The sequence below is a fragment of the Myxine glutinosa genome, chromosome 2, assembly GCF_964187855.1.
Source record: "Myxine glutinosa chromosome 2, kmMyxGlut1.1, whole genome shotgun sequence".
Classification (NCBI taxonomy): domain Eukaryota; kingdom Metazoa; phylum Chordata; class Myxini; order Myxiniformes; family Myxinidae; genus Myxine; species Myxine glutinosa.
The window spans coordinates 226,786,524-226,800,394 of record NC_136262.1 but is presented as its reverse complement, the minus strand read 5'-3'; positions in this window follow the sequence as shown (position 1 = coordinate 226,800,394).

Here is a 13,871-nt window from a genome sequence, read left to right as displayed (position 1 = left end):
TATATATATATATATATATATAGAACCACCTTTAGAGGCCATTTTATATATAGATATAGATATATATATGTATAGATATAGATATATACATATACATATACATATACAATTATACACATACATATACATATACATATACATTATACATTATCTCTCGATATTATGAAAGAAAGTTTTTGTTTGTTTGTCTGCGCAAGCTAATCTCCTGAACGGTGAAAGATAGGAGTAAACCTCTAATACAAAAAATGTCGGGACAGGCCCCGGGAAGGTTTTAGGCTAGGGGGCGAGGCTGGTTGAGGCCGCTTCGGCCAGGCCGGGCCCATTTCGCAATTAAAACCTGAGCTGAATGATGCAGTCACGTGAAAAAGTAAGTACACCCCATGTAAAGTTTTGACTTTTTCAACATATTTCAACATACAGCGATTTGATCTTCATGTCAACAATATTGTTATGAATTTGGTAATGCAACATCTAGAGCTAGGTAGATCTGAATAGGTAGGTATCCGGCTGTCGTGACAGGGACTCTACATGTAATAAGTTCTTGATGTTTAGGCGGTTGTCGGGGTAAGATGTATGAGTGTGGATCTACCTGGAGATTCGAGTGTTAAATAGTGAGGGATTAATGGTAACGCCCTGTGAGTCTCACCTAGTAATCAAACCTTTGTCCTTTATGGCACTGCAAACCACATAAACATTAGTTAGGTCCTTAGCGCAACATTAAATAATCCCCTTTCCCTGACAAGGACTTCGTATTAAATTGACAGGAAACCAGGCCAAAAACACCACCACAATTGGCCGCCACCGTGTACACCTCCCAAGGCCTACAAACCGGGCCGGCACGTGTTATGCCAGGACCGCAGGGTCGCGTAACGGGGGAGATGTTAGGAGTCGCATGCCGTAGAGGGCGTGACCGGCGAGCTGGGACCATATGATTGGCTGAGGAGTGCGCGAATGTGACGTCATCGGGGAGAGATATATGCGACGGTCGGACGCCATTTTGAAGAGTTCGCGAGTTGAGAGGAGTTGAGTTGCGATCTGATCTCGAGTCGTCCCAGTTCGTTGAACAGTTGAGTAGAGCGTCCCAGTTCGGTACCGGAGTGGCAGTTGAGAGAAGTGAGAGCTCGTGGCAGTTGACGGTTCGTGCCATTTTCTACAGTTCGTGACCACAGCTCGTTGCAGTTGGCAGTTGGCACTCGGCACTCAGCAGTTGGCACTTGGCACTTGGTTTTTGGTTGCTTCGTGCAGCCCTGCGTTGGACCGACGAGGCCTGGTGGCGCTTGGAGGCGGAGGCAGAGGGCCGTGGAACTTGGAGCGAGGTGTGCGATCGGGCCGAAAGGAGCGGTGTTGGACGGCAGCCACAAGGACGACAAAGACAGATAAGCCCGAATCCGCGTACACTGTACACGACGTGACTTGTTATTTTCGTATTAATCTCCCTCGTTTGTGTTTGATATCAGTCGTGTGGGGACGTCCCGATTTAGTTATTAGTATTACCGGCGCGTGCTTTTTCACTGGCTTTACTTTTAATAATAAATCCTTACATTATTTTCTGTACATATTTGAACGCAGTTTCCTGGGTGTTTCATTTTAATAGATAAGGCTGCGGAGCCTTCGCTGCGTCCCGCCATTTCGCGCGTTGGTGTTGAACGTGAGTCCGCCATTGAGTGTTCGCCTCGGGAGTTAAAGTCTCGCAAATCGGTCATCCGTAACTGTGGTGTTAATCACGGTTACGCGACAAGTGGTGTCAGGAGTGTAGGATTCGAATCCGTCGGACAAATTTTTTTGTCCGCGGCGAGACATCGACACGGTCGGGCGTACATTGCGTCCGACGTTCGAACGCAAAAATTTGGATAGGCGAGGCGGAGAAATTTAATAATCAATTGGGCATACGGAGCGCGATATCGCGTCTTCGTCAAATTTAAATTGTGTTTTTGGAATTAAAATAAATACGCGCGCGGGAAACAATCTTCCGGAAAGCGGATGTCGGAAATTGATGAGATGGAAGTACGCAGCGAGGCCTCCGTCAGCGTCGGGAGTGAGCCGGAAATGGGGGATAAGGAGGATAGCGTTGGAACTTTCCCCGCCGCTGGGACGGCCCCGATAGATCTCCAGACCATAGTAAATTTAATAAATGCTCAGAGGGCCGATAGTGAGCGATTGGGAGAGCAGATGGACCGAATGATTAACAAAATGAAGGAACAAACGAGTAAATTGAAGGAAGGACGAACGAATGGTGCTAGGGGGGCACAGGAGAAGCCAAAGGTGGCAAAAATTGAATCGGAACGGGGGGAAGCTAGATTGGGAACAGGAGAGAGTACGGCCCATGCAGATGTGCATGTTGCTCACGAGCAGGGAATTGCACCGGGAATGGCAAAATTGGGAATTGCACAGGGAATGGCAATTGAAGTAAATGGGGAGACTGCAGGTGCAGAGGTGGACGGGGAATGTCCACAGGTGGATGGGGAATGTGTACAGGTAGATGGGGAATGCCTGCAGGTAAACGTGGAGAGTCCACAGGTGAGCGGGGAAGGAAATTTGGAATGTGAGAGTTGTAATGGGAAATGTTTCCCACATTCTGGCCTGGTTGTTTATCGGGACCGTGTGGATGTCACAACACCCCAACCGGGGGATGAATTTGGAATTGTGCAGCACCAGGGCGGTGGTGCGGAGCAAGAGGGGGTAGAGTTTTTGGGGGTCCATGCGATAGAGCCGGACCGGGTATTTATTGGGGATATTGATCAAAGCCTGGCGGGGCCAGGAATGATTTGTAATGATGAGGATGATTTGATCCAGCGGCTGGAGACCTGTGACAGTCCCATGGAGGTAGAGCTTGTTCAGGCCCAAAGGAGTCTGGGGGAAGAGGTGAGTTGGTCCAAGGAGGTGGTTGGAATGACCGAGGGGACGCTCACTGTACACTGCTATTTGGAAACAGAGGCTCCAAAATTGGACAACCAGTTGGGGGAGTGTGTTGGCTCCGGGCTGGATTTGGATCTTGGAGGATCGGGAGATAGAGCTTCTGGAGATTTGGTCCCTGTAGGGAATTTGGATCAACTGCAGGGAGGGGCAGAACAACCGGTGGTAGAGGTTGTTCCCTGCAGCTGCGGTTTGGCGGTGGGAATGAAAATTTGTAAAATAAAATTTAAAATAAAATTACAATGGGAACTTGATTTGGAGCAGCCATGGTTGGGATTGGTCCCCGGGCTGCGGGATTTGGACATGGAGAGGTCATGGGTGATGGCCTCGGGCAAAAGTTGCCCCTTTCAAAATTTGGGTATGCCGGCCAGCTGGGGGGCTGTGATGGCGAGATTTGGACGTGGGGTCCAGCCTTGGGTGTCGAGGTACGACCTGGGTCCCACGGGGGGTCTGGTGGAGTGTGGCGTCCCTTGTCCGTCGGGGCGCCGTCCGAGCTGGTGGCTCGGGCCGGCAGGGTCACCGGACCCTGGTGGGGGTTAAGACCTCCAGGGAGGTCCGAGGTGGTTTCTCAAGCCTGGGATGGCAAATATTGAGGACCACTGGGGGGAGGTGTTGTGGGTCGCGCTTTGGTGGTGGCACCGCAGATGGCCAGCTTGGGCCTGATGTAGTGATCACCCGGGCATGCGACCTGACACCCTCTCCCTGAGACTCTGGGACAACCAGCATGTGGTGACCTGGCATGGTGGTTGGTCTATGGACGCGGGTCAAACCGAATGGACAGGGATGGAGATAGCCTGCCGGACAACCATTGGGGCATCTGTGGAACGTGATGGTGTGAGTGACCTTCCACAGATGCTCCGTTATGATTTATGGACTCTCGGGTTGGGAAGAGAGCCATGGGGATGTGAATCGGGAGATGTGTAACGAGCCGAGCATATGGGCCATGCTCGGCTGGCATGTGTATGGCAAAGCATCCTTCTTTGGTGAGGTTAGTGAAATGTGACAAATGGTTGGCATGGGTAATCTGTGGGTTAGATGGAAATTTAAGGGTGGATTTTGAAATGCCATGGTGGACACTGTACAGTGACGCCATTATTGATCCAGGTGTGTAGACCAAAGTGTTGGAGGCTGTGATGAAATTAATAGGGTAGCAAGACACAGCTTTCAACTGGTTGCGGGGGCAACTGTGCTGATATTTGGGACGCGGGATGATGGGGATGTAGTTGTGTAGCCTGAGGGTCAACGTGGTGCTGTGCGTGTCCGAGGTGTGTGGACCATGTCTTCTGGGTGGGTCTCCTGGTGGAGCATGGCTGTTGACTGGACCTTGGTGTGGTCAAGTGTGGGTGAGCACTGGGGGGCTGCAGTTCTGTAGTCGGACTGGGGGATGATGGGGAGGTGCAGGGGACGTGGCTGTAGGGATGCCACGCACTGCGACCGTGCCCCCCAGGGCCGAGGTTGTGTGTGCGGTAGTGTGTGTTGTGGCAGCAAGTGCTCACCACATTGGCCAGCTGGGGCTGCTGCAGCTGTGTTCCTCGCAGGGGGGCCGAAGGATGGATGGTGGGTCGCACCCTTATGGACACTCATGGGCCATGTTGGCGTTTTGACTGCTCACCTTGTCCCGGTGACCCTTGCACGGTAGAGGTGCAGAGCTGTCGTGGCCACAGGTAGTTGTGTAGTGATGATCACCGTTGGATGCGGATCCACATACCTGCCAGTGTAGTGGGGACAAAAGAGAAATTTGGAAGGATTTGGTAGGCCCAATGTGAAATTTTGGGAATTGTATGGGTGGATTGCACTTTGAACCTGACCAACCTGCAACTACCTGCACTTAAGGTGAGTGCTTTGAGGAGTACTGTCCCAGGCTTCAGGATTTGCTTTGGAAATTGGGGACATGTAAATTGGAGTTGGGAGGCGGGTGAGAGTGATGACATGGCCGGTGAGGGGATGGAATGGGAGCCACAGTGTCTTGTGGGTGGCGTATGTTTTTGTATTGTGGTTACGTGTTTTGATGTGGTCGTGAGAGTGGAACCTGGAGAGTGTGTGATGATTATTGGAGATAATGAGGGGCGATAATTGTGCTTTTTGGAAATGTGCTAATGGAAATGTGTAAGGATTCAATGATTCGAACTGTGAAGGGGGATTTCACATGTGGCAGGCCATGGCAAGCCTTGTAACACCTTTTACACCATCTATGGAATTGTACTGAATTGTGCTGAGTTGTGTGGAGAATTGAATGGCAGCGGGGGAGGAAGTGTGTTTTGGGGTCTTGTGGGTGGGGAAGGTGTGTGTGTCCGCAGGTACAGAGCAAGCTCTGAGGAGCGATGCCTGCGGGCCCCCCTCTGCGGCAATTACCCCTGGCAGCCGGTGGTAACTGGAAATTGGAGCTCGTCGGTGGAGGGTCTGGTTGGGCGCCGCGGGGTGAGGAAGTCCCCCGGTGACCCGTGTTGCTGCGCGAAAGCAGGAGGCAAAGGAGCCTGGTGTGTGTGGAGACCCTCACCGGCGAGGTAACGGCGGAAAGGGGCTGTTGGGCTGTCATGGGGCCAAGAGGTAAAGGGGGGGGGGGCAATGAATTTGTAAGTCGGTTGACTTGTTTTTGGGACTGCGGGCACCACAGCCTGATGCGCCCCCACCATCTTTTGTGCGGTACCTCCCCGCTGCCTAGTTGAGGAATGCACACACACGTGAATGACATCAATGCCATGGTCCTGCAGGGGGTGTACTGGGAATAAGTGCTTTGTTGAGTTTTGAAATGCCTTGATGACCTATGGAATGAGAATGAGTGGTTAAGGGGTCTGTGTTGCATGAATGTGGGCGAAATCCACCGAGCCGTGTCACTCACCTGTAACATCTGGACAGGGCCCGTGAAAATTTAGTGGGATGCATTGGGGATGGCCCCGCAGGTAAGGTTGAGTCTTGTGGCATCCACCGGGGGACGCGGTCTGTAGACCGGGGTATGTACAAAGGTTAGAGTTTTGAGTTTTGGAAAGATGGTTAAGTTTTGTGGTTAAGTTAGTGTTGTGTGTTGTTGTTTCCTCCCTCCACAGGAACAACGAAGAAGATGTACATACTTGCATGATGGTTAAGGGGTTCAGCATGTTAAGGAAGTGTAGGTAGGTAGTCCGACTCACTTCCCACAGCCCTTCCTGATTTATTTCGTAGGTTAATTAAGTGTGTGACAGTAAGTGTTAAGGCTGGAATGGTAGCCCTGCGGTGAACCTTGCAGGAGCTACGGTTCCAGGGGGGGGGCTGTGTTATGAATTTGGTAATGCAACATCTAGAGCTAGGTAGATCTGAATAGGTAGGTATCCGGCTGTCGTGACAGGGACTCTACATGTAATAAGTTCTTGATGTTTAGGCGGTTGTCGGGGTAAGATGTATGAGTGTGGATCTACCTGGAGATTCGAGTGTTAAATAGTGAGGGATTAATGGTAACGCCCTGTGAGTCTCACCTAGTAATCAAACCTTTGTCCTTTATGGCACTGCAAACCACATAAACATTAGTTAGGTCCTTAGCGCAACATTAAATAATCCCCTTTCCCTGACAAGGACTTCGTATTAAATTGACAGGAAACCAGGCCAAAAACACCACCACAATTGGCCGCCACCGTGTACACCTCCCAAGGCCTACAAACCGGGCCGGCACGTGTTATGCCAGGACCGCAGGGTCGCGTAACGGGGGAGATGTTAGGAGTCGCATGCCGTAGAGGGCGTGACCGGCGAGCTGGGACCATATGATTGGCTGAGGAGTGCGCGAATGTGACGTCATCGGGGAGAGATATATGCGACGGTCGGACGCCATTTTGAAGAGTTCGCGAGTTGAGAGGAGTTGAGTTGCGATCTGATCTCGAGTCGTCCCAGTTCGTTGAACAGTTGAGTAGAGCGTCCCAGTTCGGTACCGGAGTGGCAGTTGAGAGAAGTGAGAGCTCGTGGCAGTTGACGGTTCGTGCCATTTTCTACAGTTCGTGACCACAGCTCGTTGCAGTTGGCAGTTGGCACTCGGCACTCAGCAGTTGGCACTTGGCACTTGGTTTTTGGTTGCTTCGTGCAGCCCTGCGTTGGACCGACGAGGCCTGGTGGCGCTTGGAGGCGGAGGCAGAGGGCCGTGGAACTTGGAGCGAGGTGTGCGATCGGGCCGAAAGGAGCGGTGTTGGACGGCAGCCACAAGGACGACAAAGACAGATAAGCCCGAATCCGCGTACACTGTACACGACGTGACTTGTTATTTTCGTATTAATCTCCCTCGTTTGTGTTTGATATCAGTCGTGTGGGGACGTCCCGATTTAGTTATTAGTATTACCGGCGCGTGCTTTTTCACTGGCTTTACTTTTAATAATAAATCCTTACATTATTTTCTGTACATATTTGAACGCAGTTTCCTGGGTGTTTCATTTTAATAGATAAGGCTGCGGAGCCTTCGCTGCGTCCCGCCATTTCGCGCGTTGGTGTTGAACGTGAGTCCGCCATTGAGTGTTCGCCTCGGGAGTTAAAGTCTCGCAAATCGGTCATCCGTAACTGTGGTGTTAATCACGGTTACGCGACAATATTGATAGATAAAGGTGATATAATATAACAGATATCATGAAACATTTACATTTTGTAGTCATTGTATAATTTAAATAAACACAAATGCAAATTTTGCATGTGGAAAAATTAAGTACACCCCTACATTTATCACTACTTCAAATACCTAAAATTAGAATCAGGTGCACCAGCTCAGGTGCAAATGATTAGAACATCGTTAGTGAGGATCTTGGAGGAACCTGTCTTATTTAAACCTCAGACATTTCGTTTGGTTTGCTCTTTGTTGTTGAAGTGTGCCGCGTCACCATGCCTAGACCAAAAGAGCTCTCTGAGGCCTTCAGAGAGAAGGTTTTTGATGCCTACGAGTCTGGGAAGGGATTTAAAAAGATCTCCAAACAATTTGAAATCAATCATTCGACTGTCCGGAAGATCATCTACAAGTGGAGAAGATTCCAAACAACTGCCAACTTGTTCAGGCCAGGCCGCCCCAGCAAGTTCAGCCCGAGAGCAGACCGCAAGATGCTGAAAGAAGTCTCTAAGAACCCCAGAATGTCATCACGGGACCTACAGGTAGCTCTTGCCACTGTTGATGTCAAAGTGCACGAGTCTACCATTAGAAAGAGGCTGCACAAATTTGATCTACATGGGACGTGTGCCAGGAGGAAACCTTTGCTGTCCAGATAGAACATCAGGGCAAGACTAAAGTTTGCCAATGAACACCTAGGCAAAGACCAGCAGTTCTGGAACAATGTGCTCTGGACAGATGAGTCAAAGGTAGAGCTATTTGGCCACAGTACCAGCAGACATGTTTGGCGAAAACCAAAGACAGCATTTGACCCCAAGAACCTGATACCAACTGTAAAGCATGGTGGTGGAAATATTATGGTTTGGGGCAGCTTTGCTGCATCAGGGCCTGGGCAGCTCACCATCATAGAATCCACTCTGAATTCTTCATTGTACCAGAGGGTGCTTGAGGATAATGTGAGGCCTTCTGTTGGAAAGTTGAAGCTCAACCGAAGGTGGACCTTGCGACATGACAATGACCCTAAACATACCAGTAAATCCACCAAGGAATGGCTGAAAAGAAAGAAATGGAGGGTTCTGGAATGGCCAAGTCAAAGCCCGGATCTAAATACCATCGAGATGTTGTGGGGGGATTTGAAACGAGCAGTGAGTGCATGCAAGAAACTCCTCAAACATCGCACAGCTGAAAGAATTCTGCATGGAGGAGTGGGCAAAAATTTCTCCCAGTCGATGTCAGAGCCTGATAGACTGTTATAAGAAACGCCTACCTGAGGTTGTTTCTGCCAAAGGGGGCAATACCACCTATTAGAGCCAAGGGTGTACTTACTTTTTCCACATGCGAAATTTGCATTTATGTTTATTTAAATTATACAATGGACTACAAAATGTAAATGTTTCATGATATTTGTTAGATTATATCACCTTTATCTATCAATATTGTTGAAACGCAGATCAAATAGCTGTATGTTGAAATATGTTGAAAAGTCAAAACTTTACATGGGGTGTACTTACTTTTTCACATGACTGTCGTAGTCAATCTTCTACGGCCACGAGTAAAAGCTGAATTATAGCAGTAAATTCATTCAAAAATAACCCGGGCAATGCCGGATGCTTTCAGCTTGAACATTATGTATATATCTTGTTGCGGATCTCACCGTCGGCCCTTTTTCCCCTTACCAAAGGGGGATTAATCCCCTTGTCTGTGACTGACCGACGTGAGTCCTGAAGCTGCCCCGCTCCCTCCAGAGAGGCAGGTGAGCAACCTCGTTGGAGACCGCGGACAAGATGTTATTTTGCCGAGCGGATGGCAGCCCGCGTCTCAAACCGTTAGCAAGTACTAAACCCGATTCTGAATGTTGGCCAAAATCGTGCCACAGGTACTCAATGGGGAAATCACAAAGACGATCGGATGTGAGGAAACCAGAAGGTAAAGAAGAACAAATATAATTTATTACTAATCTATCTATAATTCCACTAATCTCTGTCTGTGTGTGTGTGTGTGTGTATGCGACCGCTGTTTCTCGACAACTACCGGTCCGATATACTTGAAACTTGCCAGGTATATTGCTGGGGACCCGAGGATGTGCCTTTTCAAGGTTTCATATTAATCGGACAAGTAGTTACCGAGCTATGTCCAAAAAACGATTCAACCAATCAGAGAGCAGCGAGTTATCACGTGTGCCGAACGTGGCGAACAGACTCTGCCTCGGACGGCACATTTGAGAGCGTATTCATTTATTTCACGTTGGCAAACTATGTTGGCGTTAAACTATGTTTTAAAACTAATTAAAACTACTTTGCGATTCATCGTAACTGCGATTCGTAACTGCCGTTCGCTTTGGCTTTGCGAATGGACCAAACCATTTCATGTAAATAGAGGGGGGGGATTGTCACCGTACTCGCAAGCCGTTCGCTTTGGACCAAACCATTTCATGTAAATAGAGGGGGGGGGGGGATATAATTTTAGATATAGATATAGTACGGGCATGCCCTAGTATTTACAACCCAAAGAAACCAAGGAAGAAGGAAAAATACGAAAATAATTTACAGAAGAAGAAGAAGACACAGTGCAAATATTAACTTATCTATACAGTCTTAACTTATACCCAGGACAACATGGACAAACAGACGACAGTCAGACTTACACGGGGATGATGACAGGAATGGCCGGAGGTGGATGGCTGGACGGATGAGGAGGTGGGACCACAGGGCTGGAAGGTTCAGCTGGACGCAGGAGAACGGCCGGGCCGGGAGTGAGCAGCCGCCGACTCTCCACACTTCCGTTCGCACGGTGGCATTGCTTCGCGGCCACGGGTCGAACCGCCGTTAAAGCTCAACTCCACCCAGCTGCAGTGGACTCAGCTGCGGTTGGTTCAGCTGCGGTGGACTACTTACTCATCTGCTGTGGGGGGCTTCCTCGGTCCTCTGCTCCAACTGGACTCAACTGGGCTCCGGTGGACTGCCTCAGGTGAACTCTTACGCGCCTCTCCTCAATAGACTTGTGCGGGCGCTTTTATAACGCGCTTTGAGATCAATGCGCGCTACGCCCGTGATGGTATCTCACCAGCCCTGATTGGCTGGTGGGGGCTCGCTGACTCCACCTTCTGATGACGAGGGGCAGGCAACGCCCTTGTTCGTGGGCTTGACCGCGTGCGTAATGGCGGCAAATGCAGTTGGAAAGGGAGGTTTTGGCAATAAATCCAGTTGGAAAGGGAAGCTTTGACAATAAATGCAGTTGGAAAGGAAGGCTTTGACAATAAAGGCAGTTGGAAAGGGAGGCTTTGAGGGAATTTGAAAGAGGGGATCTATCTTATTTCAACACGGTGCAATGCAGTGTCAATTAATGGGAGACAGAGCCTTAAACTAACATAGAATAATAAATAACTATTTAGAAGGGTATATGATTTTCTACGTGCATGCGATGGATTAACTACGGGGACGACCTTTGACCTTTACACACAAAACGGAGGTATTTACAAGAATCATGACACTATTTACAGAGGGTGATATATACAAAAAAAAAACAGGATTCTCAAATCCGCAACACTGCACCCTCATCCTCCAGGCACGTCCAGGGCCTATACAACTTTAACTTAGTGTGACACGTAGGTGTAGTTCTCTCGACAATTAACCTGACCCTGAGTGTGACAGTTTTAAAACACAAATAAATATGTCCCTCTGCTGCATTGCACCCTACCTAACAGATTCACGCCCACAGGATAACCGAATTGCGGAATTGTTCTCAAACTACACATGAACGGTGGGGATCATTATTTACAAGTGACGCTGATTGTATTTACACTGCAACCCAGGACCTGCGATTGATCTTTTGGGGGGGGTGTGGGGGGGGGGGGAGACAGCCTGCGCTGCATCGATGCACCAGCACCAACAAAGAGCACCATAAAGCACCAAAAAGCCCCATAAAGCACCATAAAGCACCAGTCAGTGCACAGTCACCACAGTTCAAAAAAAATAAACAAACCCCTGCTGGTGGTCTTTCCCTTCGGCTCCCTCTGCTGGCCGTTGGTCTTCCAGATGTTGTCAACTTGTTCTTCTTGGATGCGGCCTATTTGGTGGAAATAAAAGTGCACAAACGTGTCCGTTTTTTATTTATGGCCCACAGGGGCCGACTATGAGTGGTTCACCTGTGGGCTTGGTGCCACCTCACCGGGTCCGCAAGCAAGATATTGGGCCATCGTGGCCGGTTCCAGCAGAGGGGCCATGCCCCAACCCGTGGGGTCCATGAGTGGTGCTCAGCCACAGACATGTGGTCCATAAGTGGTGCATCGATGCAGGCAGCTGGTTGCGGGGGTTCGGGCACACAATGGCGGACTCCCGCACGCTCCCCTCAGTGCCCAGAGAGCACGATCCATGGGTCGGGGAAGGAAGACAGAGAAGACAGGTGAGTGAGGGGTAAGGGTGCAAGGGTACACATCAACGAAGGCAATGCAGAGTGAGGTGCGTCTGGAGACTGAGCGGAGAAAAGCTCATCCCTACCGTACGTCACCCCCCGTTACCTAATCTACCCTTGCCCTTACCCCATATTTACAAAAATCTACACCCTTACCAATTCGTCACGAATGTCACGTCTTCCCCATATTTCCCCTATACCAAATTCGTCACAATCCCACTAATCCAAAATTTGCCATCACCAATTCATCATCAATCCTCATAAGGAGGGAGAGATGGAACAACAACACAATGTCACACCCACGTCAGGATGCGTCTCACATTCCAAACATTTGCACAGAAAATAATAATAACATGGCATGGTGTGAAGTTGCGTCACCTCAGGTGAGTGGATGTAGATGGTGCGAGGAGATTTCAATCCTAACTACTTCCTAAATGACATTAACACACTTTACACTACCCGGGGTCTTTCCCTGCCAATCCATTGGCCATCTTACTCTATGCGGTTTTAAGAACCAATTCCCATTGACCAAACTGTGGTGCTTCATCAATTTGGGGTCTCACTCCCCCGATTCAACTCCCTGTGCCTTTGCACAATTTCAGGACTGGGTCGTGTGGCTCTCCCAGCAGGTCTACCCACCTGCACACTTCCACCACTGCAGTTGCCTCCGAGCTTACCTGCTCCTTACCTTAACCTATCTACCTGGGGAAGGCCCTCCTTGGCGCTTACCCCACTCGGTGCCCTCTCTGGCACTGGGCTACCCGGGTCCGTCCTCCCGATCCTCGGGCCCCATCCACAACAACTCTAACGGCTCCCAGAGCCCACCTGCGGCCTCAGCTGGCCGACATCCTAACAGTGGCGGAGTGCCCATTTAACTACACACACTAACAGGCCACACGCCCAGTCATTTCCACGACACTAATGCACCCATCCAAACACCATTCTTCCACACGCACCACAGATGCCAATATCCAACAACAATTTACCTATATCCTCTACCTAACTCTTAGACTACCCTCCCCGGGTATTCGTGATGGGGTCCATCCTCCCCATACACACCTTCGCACCATCCACTCCACTCCACAGTTTTCACCATACTCACTCCACACCATCCATTCCGTACTCCATGTATTCCATACTCCATGTACTCCACACACCTGTTCATTTGCACACCTGTGCAATCACACCTGGTGCTTCCTGCATCCTCCTCCCTCCCAGGCTTCTTCAATCATTCAATACAATGCACAACCACAATTATTCCTCATACGCTGCTCCATACACTTCCACGCTCAATACAACTCACAATCACCTCAATCACTTTTCACAATACACTTCTAACTCTCTAAACCATTGCCTCAGGCACCCAGATTCTCCCACGCTCATACACACATCCTTCCCGAGCATTGCCTAATAATTCCTCATTTGCTCGATATCAAGACTCTCACACACACACGGCATCATCTAAGCTGACTACTCCCTTCTGAAACTTGCGCTTGCCAGTCGCCCCTTATACTATTGCGCTCCCTCGTTGTTATAATCCAAACTAATCTACCTGCGTCCCCACTACCTGTATAATGTCGCTACTTAACCCTGCAGTTACCTATGGTCAATCTTCTCTAGATCCCTATCATTTTATCCAAACCCTCCCTCGGCGAGCTTACACTGCCATAAACCCCATAGCTAGTGCTCATGTGCCCCATAGTGTGAGAGATGGCAGAGTTGCCATCCCACTCCTGACACCAATTGTTGCGGATCTCAACGTCGGCCCTTTTTCCCCTTACCAAGGGGGGATTAATCCCCTTGTCTGCGACTGACCGACGTGAGTTCTGAAGCTGCCCCGCTCCCTCCAGAGAGGCAGGTGAGCAACCTCGTTCGAGACCGCGGACAAGATGTTATTTTGCCGAGCGGATGGCAGCCCGCGGCTCAAACCGTTAGCAAGTACTAAACCCGATTCTGAACGTTGGCCAAAATCGCACCACAGGTACTCAATGGGGAAATCACA